This window comes from Choloepus didactylus, chromosome 2, assembly GCF_015220235.1.
Source record: "Choloepus didactylus isolate mChoDid1 chromosome 2, mChoDid1.pri, whole genome shotgun sequence".
NCBI lineage: Eukaryota > Metazoa > Chordata > Mammalia > Pilosa > Megalonychidae > Choloepus > Choloepus didactylus.
In genome coordinates this window covers 125,275,296-125,287,790 of record NC_051308.1, presented here as the reverse complement: position 1 = coordinate 125,287,790, position 12,495 = coordinate 125,275,296, and the positions used below count along the sequence as shown (strand labels likewise).

Below are 12,495 nucleotides of genomic sequence, written 5' to 3'. Positions count from 1 at the left end.
AAAAAGGCAAAACTTTTAGAACATTCATCATGACTAGGGACCAAAGATGAGAAGAAAAGAGAGACTCAGATAAAGAGGAGTAGTAAGACAAAACCAGGATGATATGGATAAAAGATATCAAGTGCTGAAAAGAAAAGAAAGATATAGGTAAGAGAATAAAGACTGGAAATGTTCCTTGTGTTTGATAACAAGGTTTTAAAGAATGGGTTCAGAAGGATGGTGAGGACAGAAACAGACAGCAAGAAGTTAGGGAGAAAATTAGTGAGGAAACGAAAAAGCCGTGAATACAACATTTATTTGAAAGTCAAGCTGTAAAAGGGATAATAAAAACTAAAAGTGGAAGCAATTCATATAAAGCATTTTAATGCTGGGAAAAAAATACCTGTATCTTTGAAATGAAGGAAGGAAGGAAGGGGAGAGAAAGAGAGAAAAACAAACAATAATGAGGGCTATAATAAATACCTGAAAGAGGGAGGAAAAAGTTAGGTAGCTAGGACTTGTATGGGGGTCTGACAGGGATGGCAGCTCTGGAACTGGAAGAAAAAGTGAGAAGATATGTGCACAATGAAGACTAAGAGGAAGTCAGCTGAACCCTCTCATACCACATGACATTAATCTATAAAAAATAACCATGTTAAAAAAAATAACCATGTTAAGGTTAGAGAAAAGGCCTGGCTGCTTAAGGATAAAATCTGTAAGAACTTCTAAACAATTAGCTGGGTAGTAAATAGGAAATTAGTTGTAGGACACTCAGCTGAAGTTGTATAGCATGACAGACAGAAGGTCTGGTCTTCATGGTTCTTAATTTCCCACCAGAAGCTGGGCACAAGAGTGGAAAAAGTAAACTGGGGCCAAAGATAGGAAAATGAGTAATTTTCCCCAGTTGGGGAATGCTGTTTCTTGGTGTGCATAACAGATCACTGGAGCCAAGGGAACCTAGGGATATAATGAAAACAAAACTGAAGACTAGGGCATTGGAGGAAAGACAGTGGTGCTTGTAGGGAGAAATTGGTTTGAGGGAAGCAAAAAACACAAGGAAAGTAGTAACACAGAGTATCAGTAAGTGGAGGAGACAAGTGAGCAGTCATAACAATTTTTCTGGGGAGGAACTGAAAATCAAAGAGGGGTCATCTAAGGGCAGATACAGCAAACGAGTATGTTGGTGTGGCTGTATAGAATACACAAACACACACACACACACAATCCCTAAGGGTCTTGAACCCGATTAATGTGACAGAAGCACTGCCTACTAAATCAAATCATCCTTCTCTTACAATGTAGGCCAATGTTTCTTGAACTTTTTGGACCAAAACCCATGGTAAGAAATACTTACAACATCACAATATATACACTCCCCCATGCCACAGCTAAAGCAGAAGTTTTACAAAACAGTAATTACCCTTACTACACATGATAAAGTAAAGACAAAGTTAAAGTATTATTTTTATCATTATTTAGTATTATTTCATTATTTTAATATATTTAAAATATATAAAAATAATATAAAAATTAAAATTAGAAAAAATTCAATTTAATACAATGGGTGACCTTTCCTGTTCATAAATTCATACCAGTCTGGAAAACACAAGGACAATGTATGTGCTTATCAAGTTCACTGTTAAGTCTGTTTTATTCATTTGTTTTTAATTGGGTCAGAGTTGAAAATCCTAGTTCAAAACAGTAAGTTGCTGTGAACAATAAAATAGTAATACAGTTTTCCTATTTAGCAATGGAAATTCTTTCATCTTCATTAAGATTACCAAAAATGATGATAAGCAATATCATGTAAATCATTCTTCAGAGTAAATGAAGAACTAAGCTGAAACAATCCATTCTCTTCTTGGAACACACATTGAGCTCAATTATTAAATACATGCACTGAAAAGAAAACGGATATTTCAGCCAAATATTTTTCTTTAATGTTTCAAATTTCTCCTCTGGAAAATAATAATTAAAAGTTTGAGAAAGAGAAGTGAGATACAACAATATCTCTAAGTTTTATTTTGCTCAAACTTTCTTCATTGATAACACTCTCTCTGAAATAACAGCAACAATATTTGAAAGATATAGTAGCCAGTGGAAAACTCTTGCTTTCCATAATAATGTCTTTTGGAACCCTTGGACATATAGTTTCAAATATTAGCTCACTCAATTGCCAAAAAAATCAGCTATACATGCAAATATTTTGTTATTCGAAAAATTTGGAAAATATTTTCCAAATGGAATTGCTTTCCAACTAGAAAAATTCTGGATTCACACAATGTGGTTAGCCAACAAACTCCAATACGACACATTAAGTACGGTAACTCCAAACTGTGAATATTTTTTAAACTTGGCTACTCAGGAAAACTCCTTTGATAAAATTAATAACTTTCACTGTTTTTTCAGTATATCTGTGAGACTGAGGGATTTCTACACATACCAAAACGCTACAATATATAGAACAGTAATTTCAAACAGTTGTCCCTCGAACAAATGGGACAGAGAACCCCACAATGGCTTCACCCATGCCCAGCCTATTGTTTCTGCTGTAGGAAAAACTCCAAGGACATCAGTAGTCCGGCTGCCCTAGACATTCAGAAGATAGGAGGAAGACACCTACAACTGTCATTTATATTACTTTGACTATTGTCTGTCTGTCTGTCTCTCTCTCTCTCTCTTCACCTCCCTCTGTTGGGTGTTGGAAGAGTGCTTTGAGGACACAATGAACAAAATATAAGCAGGAGCCTTGAAAAAGAAGCACTATTATTAGCAGCTTCAAACAATGCTTAAAATAACCCCTCTATAACTTCTAATCATATTTGCTGTTCTGTTACTCATAAATATTTTTAAATTTCCCCACTTTAACTCAGAAGGATCAACAATTCACTTTTTAAAATTCTGTAAATATATCCATACATTCTTGGTTAATTTTGAACAACACAAAGAAATCCTCCTTATTAATTGTACTGTTATCATATCTGACAAACTAAAAGCATAGTGCAACTTACAATATCAGTGGTCCCATCTATATGGTTTGGAAAATCTGCACCAGACTAAAACTACATTATAAATATTGTTTGCAAATGCCCCATAATGTAACACAATACAAATGTGTCATCATTAAGAGGTAAAGTTTTTAATTTTAAGCTGATTTAGTATAAAAAATCATAAACATAACATCCAAGAATTCTGGGTGAATACTTTTTTCAAGAGCTGTGCAGTTATTTTTCTCTTATACCCTGATTTGCAACTGTATTAGGTTCCTACCTGCTAAAAAAAATACCATATAATGGATTGGCTTAATAACAGAAATGTTTTGGCTCTGGATTTCAAGGGCTAGAAGGCTTTCTTCCTCCCCAGAGGTGGGGGAAGGTTGTTATCTTCTGGCTGGCTGGCAATCTTTGGGGTTCCTTGGCTTTTCTGTCACATGGCAATGCACATGGTAGCATCTTCTCCTTTCTCTTCCAAACTTCCAGCTTCTGGCTACCTCTATGGCTTCTTTTCTCTGTGTCCAATTTCCTTTGCTTATAAGGACTTCAGCCATATTGGATTAATGTCCATCTTCATCAGTTTGAAAACAACTTAACTAATGACATCTTCAAAGGTCCTTCTTACAAATGGGTTCACACCAACAGGACCAGAGTTTGGGACCTGAACATGCCCATGATTCAATTCCCAATAACAACAAAATATGGCAATAATGAAGCTTTCTCAGGAATATTCCTAGAATAAACAGGAAATTGAGATAACATCTTTTTTCTTTCTTTGAAAATATTTGAAAGTGTTTACTGAAAAGTCCAGTATGCCACATTTCCAAAAAGCTTTTTAATTTTAAGAGTTTTGAACTTCCATTTGAAACATTATTAGAAATACATGGAGTCTGTCACTTTAATTAGGTTTTGCACATTTGATAAAACCATATTTTAATTAATTTTCATTAAAGGTCATACTATTTCTCAAGTCACTATTTTCCTCAACATTTTTGTACTTCCAGATCCAACTACTGAATATAACTCTGGATTTTTTTTACTTCATGCTTTATTTTTCTAGTAATAAAAAAGCAATAAATTTTAAGGCAAGTTGGTCTAGTTTGATTAAAAAATTACAATCATCATGAACTCTTCTTAAATTAAATTCAGTTTTATTGAAATATAGTCACATACCATACAATCATCCATGGTGTGCAATCAACTGTCCATAGCACCATGAACTCTTAAAAACATCAAACTTGAAAAATGTACTGAGTTCAAAAATAAAACTTGGTTGAACATCTCACCAATTTTGCCAACAGCAGATAAAATTCTCCCACACTTTGCTTGATTGTGAATTATGTTAACATAAATCTACTGTACAATAACCATTGCATTATGATCACGATGAAAGTGACCATCACTCTAATTCACATAATTTTCCTCTTTTGTTCTGTGTTACCCCTTACAGTTAAAACAGGGATTGGGATAAAGGGAATTTTCAAGAAATACTGTTGAGGAGCAGGCTATGTCATTTCCTCCCAGCAGGCCCTATCATTATCAACCTTAACGGTCCTTATTTAATCAGAATATAAAGGAATACAGATAAATATTTAAATACAAAACCATGCTATAGACTGCTAAGTAACTGATTCAAACATATCCTAGACAGTTGGAAGCTATTTTTTTATTCCAATGGAAAAATAAAGGAGAAATAAAAAGCAAATCTCTTTTAAGTAGCAGCAAGAACACACACACACACAAATACACCAATCTGTTCTAAATTTTTAATATCCACATGGAAAAAAAATCCACATATATGCAATTTCCATGAATTCAAACTTCAAAAGAAAACTAATAATAATTTCCCACCATGCCCTCTGTTGGAAATATTTATCATCATTATAAAAATCAAGAAAGTCAGAAATCTAACTTTAAAAAATAGGGCATACCTGCCATCTATGTGGGACGTGACTCCCAGGGGCATAAATCTCTCTGGCAACATGGGACATGACTCCCAGGAATGAGCCTGGACCAGCATAGTGGGATTGAGAAAGCCTTCCTGACCAAAAAGGGGAAGAGAAATTAAACAAAATTAAGTTTCAGTGGCTAAGAGATCTCAAATGGAGGTGAGAGGTCATTCTGGAGGTTATTCTTATGCATTATATAGATAACCCTTTTTAGTTTTTACTGTATTAGAATAGCTAGAAGGAAATACCTTAAACTGTTGAACTGCAATCCAGTATCCTTGATTCTTGAAGACAATCATATAACTATAGAGCTCATATGGTGTGACTGTGTGATTGTGTAAACCTTGTGGCTCACACTCCCTTTATCCAGTGTATGGACAGATGAGTAGAAAAAAAGGGGGACAAAAAGTAAATGAATAATAGGGGGGAAGAAGGAGTATGAGATGTTTTGGGTGTTTTTTCTTACTTTTATTTTTATTTTTATTCTTATTTTTAGTTTTAGTTTTTGGAGTGAAGAAAATGTTCAAAAAATTGATTGTGGTGATGAATGCAAAACTATATGATACTGTGAACAACTGATTGTATAATTTGGATAACTGCATGGTGTGTGTATATATCTCAATAAAACTGCATTAAAATAGGGCATAAATAATAACCTTTAAGAAATACAATTGTATTAATATTGCCTGAACTGAATGCTACAAATCCTATTTACATGCTGCTAACTAGGAGTCTAAGAATTAGAGGGAGAAAAATAATCTTGGATTTTCTCCTCAAAAATAGGGAGCGCAAGAGAAACAACTGGGATAGCTAGATGTGAAAAGGTAAGACTTTTAAATTTCTTTCTCTTATCTCATTATCATTTACATAATTCTTCAATTTTATAACTTGCTATCATGCCCATGAAGTGAAGAAAAGTTCATGGTTTCTTTTCCTCAGGATAGAAATTATTCATTTAATCCACAGAGGAAAAAGACAAAAGATTCCCATCCTAGTCAACCCTCTGGCAACCAGAGCAGCATACTCCTTCAAGTTTGGTCTCTCATTTCATGCAGGTTTCAATGTCCCCACTTTCCTTGAGGCACAGAGATCACTGCTTTACTGGTCCAGTAAGGAGTCAATTTTCAAACATAATTTTTGACTCTGACACTGTACAAGATTAACAATAAAAGGAATGTTTTCCACTTACCCTATATGAGAAATGAAGAGTGAATGAAAATATTTTCACATGTTTTAGAAATGTATTAGAATTTAGAAACAGGACATACCACTTTGAAGAACCATGATTTTTTTTTTTAAGCTAAACTTAAAATTCCAAGTACCTTTAAGAACATGCCTTGCAACTAAGTTGGCAAACCATGGTCCACAGGCCAAGTCTGACCCAGCAAGTTTCTTTATGATCTCTGAGCTCAGAGTGGGTTTTACATTTTTAAATGCTTGGGGAAAAAAATCAAATAATAATATATTTTGGCACATGAAAATTATATAAAATTCAAATTTCATTACCCATAAATAAAGTTTTACTGGAACATAGCCATGCTCATTCATTCAAGTATTATCTATGGCTGCTTTTTGGGGAGAACTGGGTAGTTGTGACAGAGAATATATGGCCCAAAAAGCCTAAAATATTTGCTACCTGGCCTCTTACAGAAAAAAAGTTTGTCAACCCTTGCCTTAGGAAACTATACACTTATTCTAATGATATTAAAAATGAGGAAAAATTTTGAAACTATGTTTTTGAAAACACCCCCAAAGCCATAAATAATACATTCTTTTTAATCACCTCAGTGGTGGCAAATCTTCACTCTTTGTAGATGAATATAAACTTTGGAAATGGCTAACTTATAAACTATTTGGAGCTAAGACTGAATAAGGTTGGTTATCAAGATGAATCAACCAGCAAACATCTATCGATAATCTAAACACATGGGAGACCGAGATTTTTTTGTTGTTGTTTAAAAAGCACTGTCTCTGACTTCCAAGAGCTAACAACCAAGTGAGGGGGATGATGGTCATTGGCTTTAAAAGCTTTGATTCGAGGTAAATAGGCTGTATGTGTGTGATGCTTTGGAGTCGTCACACATGTTCTTAAATTTAATCTATTCCTGTGGGTGTAAATCCATTGTAAGGAGTTTTTGATGAGGTTACTTCAGTTAAGGTGTGACCTAGGATGGGTCTTAATTCTATTACTGGAGTTCTTTATAAGACAATGAAATACAGGCAGAGGGAGAGAGAAAGCCAAGGAAGCAAGAGGCTGAAATTCAATAGAACCTGGAAGAGAACAGAGAGGCCAGGAGAGGCTGCCATGTGCATTGCCATGTGATAGAGGAGCCCAGGACCACGGATCACTGGCAGCCAGCCCCAGAACACCAGTCTTCAGGAAGAAAGTATCATCTTGATGGTGCCTTGATTTGGACTTTCTTTTAGCCTCAAAACCGTGAGCAAATAAATTCCCATTGTTTAACCTGACCCCTTTCATGCTATTTGCTTGAGCAGCCTACGAAACTAAAACATGTATGAAAATAGGGAGTACAGAGAAGGGAAAATATTCTGTGATAAAGTTAGAAGACCTAGTTTCTTCTGTGGCTATAAATTTGCTATGAAGTCTTTTTTAAAGAGGGACTCCAATAACACTTTGGGCAACACACTGTTGGAATAAGTGAGTGATTTCCAAATGACATTTTAAGAAAACAGGACTCCTTTGAATGGAAAAGTTGTTTAGCCTTTAATTAAAAGGTTTATAAGACAAGATTAAAAAAAACTTTTTTAAGCTCCCTTCTACTTTAACAATGCAAATCATTTATCTTTGGCCCTCTTCCTTCTAATTATATATGCTCTTCCAGAGCAATTTTATCTGCTCTGTGGCTTCAATTACCACTTAACTAGTTAACTCTGAAATCTGAATCACCTATCTCAGCCTTGACCCTAGGGTCCACAGACACCTCAAAACACAACATGTTGAAACTGAAATGATTATCTTTCTCCTACGTTAAAAAGTAAGTTCTTCTTTCCACATAAGATGCCGAAGCTAAGAAACTAAGTCATGTTTTACTTCTGTTCATCCTTGATAGCCCATCGGTTTTGTTTTTTTTTTTTTTTAATTTAGGAGATGAGTATTAGCTTTATTTATGTTATGGTACGGTACATGTTTAACACTACATTTTGATGTATTATCCTTATTAACCTTTCATGTTAAATCCAATTCAGTCATAACATAAGCCCATCAGTTTTTAAGTCCTGAACTCTACATCTTCATCTTCTGTCCTCTCCTCTGCATCCCTTTAAAGATTTTCCTACACCAGGCACTCATCCTCTCTTATGTAGACTATTTCAATAACAGGAGCCTCTTAGCTTATCTTCTTACCTTTTGCCCCTCTCTCTCCAATCTAGCCTCCACACCATACCACCAGTCATGTTATCTTTCCTAATTACTTAAAATCCTTCAATTGTTTTGTATGACTGCGTGGTATGTGAATATATCTCAATAAAATGAAGATAAAAAAAAAAAATCCTTCAATGGCTCTCCGTTGTTTGTAGAATCAAGTCCAAAATCCTTAACATGATACACAAGGCTCCTCACACCTAGTGCAAGCATACTTTTCCCCCCTCTATTTCTGAATTAAATTTTTTTACTTCCCTGAGTCAGTATCTTGTTTTATAATATATCCTGTACTTCAAAGTATTAAAAGTCCCATCTAACACCAAGTTCTATAATGAAAGATTTTGCCAAACTGGACTAATCACTCACTACATTATTCTAAATTTATGGAACTTATCTAATTTCCAGTAAGTTCTGTGATCTTACTGTAACCAGCAACAAACTCTGTAATTTTCTTCTCCAGTGTATCTCCAGGCACAACCACCCATATGTATACACCCTGACCTCTAGTGACAAGATATTTTTCAAACATACCATGTATTTTCATGTATCTCAGGTTTTCCTCCGTATCTTCTGTTCCCTTACCCAACCCAGCAAACTACTTTTCATCCTTCAAAGTCCAATTCAAATATCGTATCTTTTCTCTAATCTTCCTCCTTACCGCATACAGAACATGCGTTCTTCTAAACCCTAACTATATCTCTGTTATGGTCCATATCATACTGCACTATAGGAATTTATTCAAATGTCTGAATATAAACTTCCTGAAGGCAGGGAAGCATTTTCTTTTCTTGAATCTAACATTTAATTACAGTCTGAGAACAGATTTTTTTGGTAAAGATAATGCCATAATTGTAGTTACTGATTGACTAAGAACATCATAACAAAAAGAAACCCATATCATTCACCACGGGAAAAAAATGCTTTCACATACTAAGTATAATTAAATTTTTGCTTCAGCACGTCTTCATCTACATCTTGCAATACCAGTTTCTTTCTCTTTTTGTCTTTATTTTTGAAGAAGTTCTTTACTGAATTCTCTTTTCCATTCTCACTGGCTTTTGTTTGTATCTCTCTCACAAAATTTGAAAGTTAGTAGAGCACAGAAGTTAAGATCAGGGTCTCTGGAGCCAGACTATTTTGGTTGAATCCTCATTCTGCTACACAGGCTGTTTGATCATGGGCACATTACTCAACCTCTCTGAGCCACTCCATGAGATCATAATAATGTCCCACATGGTGCTGTTTGGAAGATTAAATAAGATAATACAAGTAAAGAATTTAGAACAGCGCCTGGCAAGAACAGGTCCCCAAAAAAGCTAGTCGTTGTTGTTATCATCAGCTTTTAAAAACAGCTTTCTCCACACTTATGTTTGCTCATTTGGTGGTGTGTAATCTCCTAGATGGAAAAAATTATATCCTGACATATATTAAAACACTGTAAGTGATAAAACTGTGCCTTGGAATATAATAGGTGCTCAATAAATAATGAGAATTCAAATAAAATGTGAATTTAAGGTTTAAGGCCTCCATAGTCAGCAAATTATAAACAGCAAAATTTATGAGGGCGTATATGTTTAAAACTGGTGATTTAAATTAGTCTCAAAAACCCATCAACTAACTGTTGAAATATTTTTAAGTAAAACTTTTAAAACACCATAAAAACTATATTCACTAGGAACTTTCCCTCTAAAATCCTCCATTTAATTTGATTTTGGTGTCCAGTGACCTACAATTCGTGCCTGTAAGACTCAGTATAGATCATTTCAAAGTATGTAATATAATTTCCAGGTTCAGAAAACTGCCTACTGTCACATCAGAAAAATTAGTATTCTTCCTTTATTTCTGCATTTTAAAAAATCAACTGCCACATTCAACACAGACACACACACACCAAAACCGAATGAAAGGCCAGGAGACACAATTACTACTGTTTCCTGGTTTCTGCCTAGGGAACTACTTCAAAGCATGCCTGCAATTATCTCCAGTAAAAGTCACTGGTTACAAACTGCTATTCCTCTTTTTATTTCTCATTCTCCTGAAGTCCCCTCACACTCACACACCCATAGTAAAGAATACAAATGTTTATAATAAAGGCTATAAAAAAAAAACACTGTATATTAATTTTGTTGTGAAGGACTTAAATTTTCCTATAGGCAGTCCCTCAACTTCAAAGAAACAAATGAAAGTCTTGATTTGACTTTCCCAGCTTACTTTACTAGGTGTCTTAAACTCCAACTATTTACCTAAGGCAAAGAGGTAGATTTGACTGCTACCAAACTTTATGGTAAATGATTCAGTAACAGTGTCCTTCAAACAATGTGATGTTTTTTTTTTTTTTAAAGAGAACTCAATAAATGATTTCCACAGCAAACAAAGATTTAAGAGTTTATCTAAAACACTGTACGTGAATCACTAGCTTTAGGGTAAAAGTTTATTGAGGACCTATTATGTGCCAGGCACTTAGTACCTGCTTTACAGAATTTGCATGCTGCAGGTGCATCCTCAAATAATGCCCAATATTTGTAGAATATTTTCATCCCATCTGACCCTCAGAATACCCATATGCATAACCACCAGCTTTAAACTTACGGAAACGGAGGCCCAGAAAAGTTAAGTAACTTGAACGAGGTGTCACATATAGTATTTGGGGCCTGGCCGAGACTCCAGTCTTTTGAATCATAATCTAATCATCTCCTGCTGTACTAGTTACTCAAAAGCTTTTAGGTATTCCACTGTCAGATTATTAAAATAAACCCTACTTTGACGACTTAGTATTATGTCCTGTCAGATTTTGTTAAGAATCAAAGCACAAAAAAGCAAAAAAAAAAAAAAAAAAGTCAAGTCCATCATCTCAGCATGTAGACATTCAACTTCACCGGCTAATTCTAAAGGAAGCCGAGCGCCCCCACCCTCTTCCCCAGAACCGCCGAGATCGCACCCGTGCCAGCCCGAGACCGGCAGGGCCTTGGGTCCTCGGCGCCGCGGCTGTCTCGCCAGGGAACCCGCGCCCCCGAGGTGAGCGGGAAGAAAGCTCTCACCCGGCTCCGCTACAACTGGCGGCCACGCGGCGCGGGGCCGGACAGTCCCTTCACGCCGGCGCGGTGCCGAGACTGCAGGGCCCCGGCCGACACGTCCACTAGCCCGGCTCGGCGGAGCCAGCTCCCGCACGACCCGCGGACGGCGCCAGGCGGTCCCGCAGCTCCACTCACGACGCCCAGCGGGCGACCCGACCGCCTAGCGTGGCCGAAGCCCCTGCGGCCTCACATCCCACCCCGGATGGCCCCGTCCCTACCTGCCCTGAGCCTCGACGCCGCCTCCGCGGCAGGGTAACGAGGTTCTTACTCCTCTCCGCGGAGGCGCCAGCTCTCCAGAGGCCCACTGCGTCCCGGCTCCGGCCCGCCCCCGCAGGCCCCGCCCTAAGGTCCCGCCTCGCCAGGCCCAGCCCCGCCCGGCCCAGCAGAGCCCAGTTCTTATTGGCTCCTGTTCTTACCCTCACGCTCGGTCCGGACCTTGGCACCTCTCTGAGACCGTCGTGAGGCGAACCTCCTCTACCCCAGCCCACGAAGTGGCTAGAACTTTGCCCCGGACCTTGGGCTGCAGCGATGCGGCGGCCCAGCAGGCAGGCTGCCGGCACCTCTAGCCAAAATTCCATCGCCCTCGCCATGCCTGCGGTCAGACCGGCCCGGTGGCCTGAACCTTACGTGACGTGGTTGAATCTTCGCAGCAATCCCGCGAGGTAAAGTCTAGTTTAGTCAAGGAATCCAAATGACAGCTCACTGAAGGAAACCATAGGCTTCTGCCTGCCTGCCACAGGGCTCAGTCGGCCTGGTGTCATCGGTGAAGCAGCAGCACCATTTCCCTGCCTGAGCTCAAGGAGCTGACATTTCCAGGGCAACTGAAATGTAGGGAGATGCAAATAACGCCCTGAACACCCGAGGCTTGAAATCCCAGAGCACGGGTGCCTTTGATACTCCCAGTGCCTGAAGTCGGCCCCCACGCCCTGTTGTGACACAGGCATAAGCAGTCCGCCTGCAACACGCTCATGCTCAGGTATGCATGGCGCTGTGCTCACCGCAAGCAGTAGCCCAGTTTCACTAAAGCCTTCAAGTCAAGAATGAGTTGAGCCTGTTTCCCAGGCACTCGGTAAACACTCCGCCCCGCCCCGGCCCATCCCACGCACCCCACCCTGCCA

The 12,495-nt window shown here is 38.0% G+C and overlaps 1 protein-coding gene across 4 annotated transcripts in view; it reads right to left on the bottom strand.

Moving 5' to 3' along the window:
* DENND2C (DENN domain containing 2C) overlaps positions 1 to 11,654 on the bottom strand; it is a 136,290-nt gene extending 124,636 nt beyond the window's left edge. For 3 of the 4 annotated variants that reach the window (XM_037826301.1, XM_037826304.1, XM_037826305.1), the window contains exon 1: positions 11,596 to 11,654. The gene's annotated coding sequence lies outside the window, so the exon portion shown is untranslated. The remainder of the gene's footprint in view (positions 1 to 11,595) is intronic. The other variant, XM_037826302.1, reaches the window with a different exon arrangement.
* Between the last annotated feature and the right edge of the window lie 841 nt (positions 11,655 to 12,495).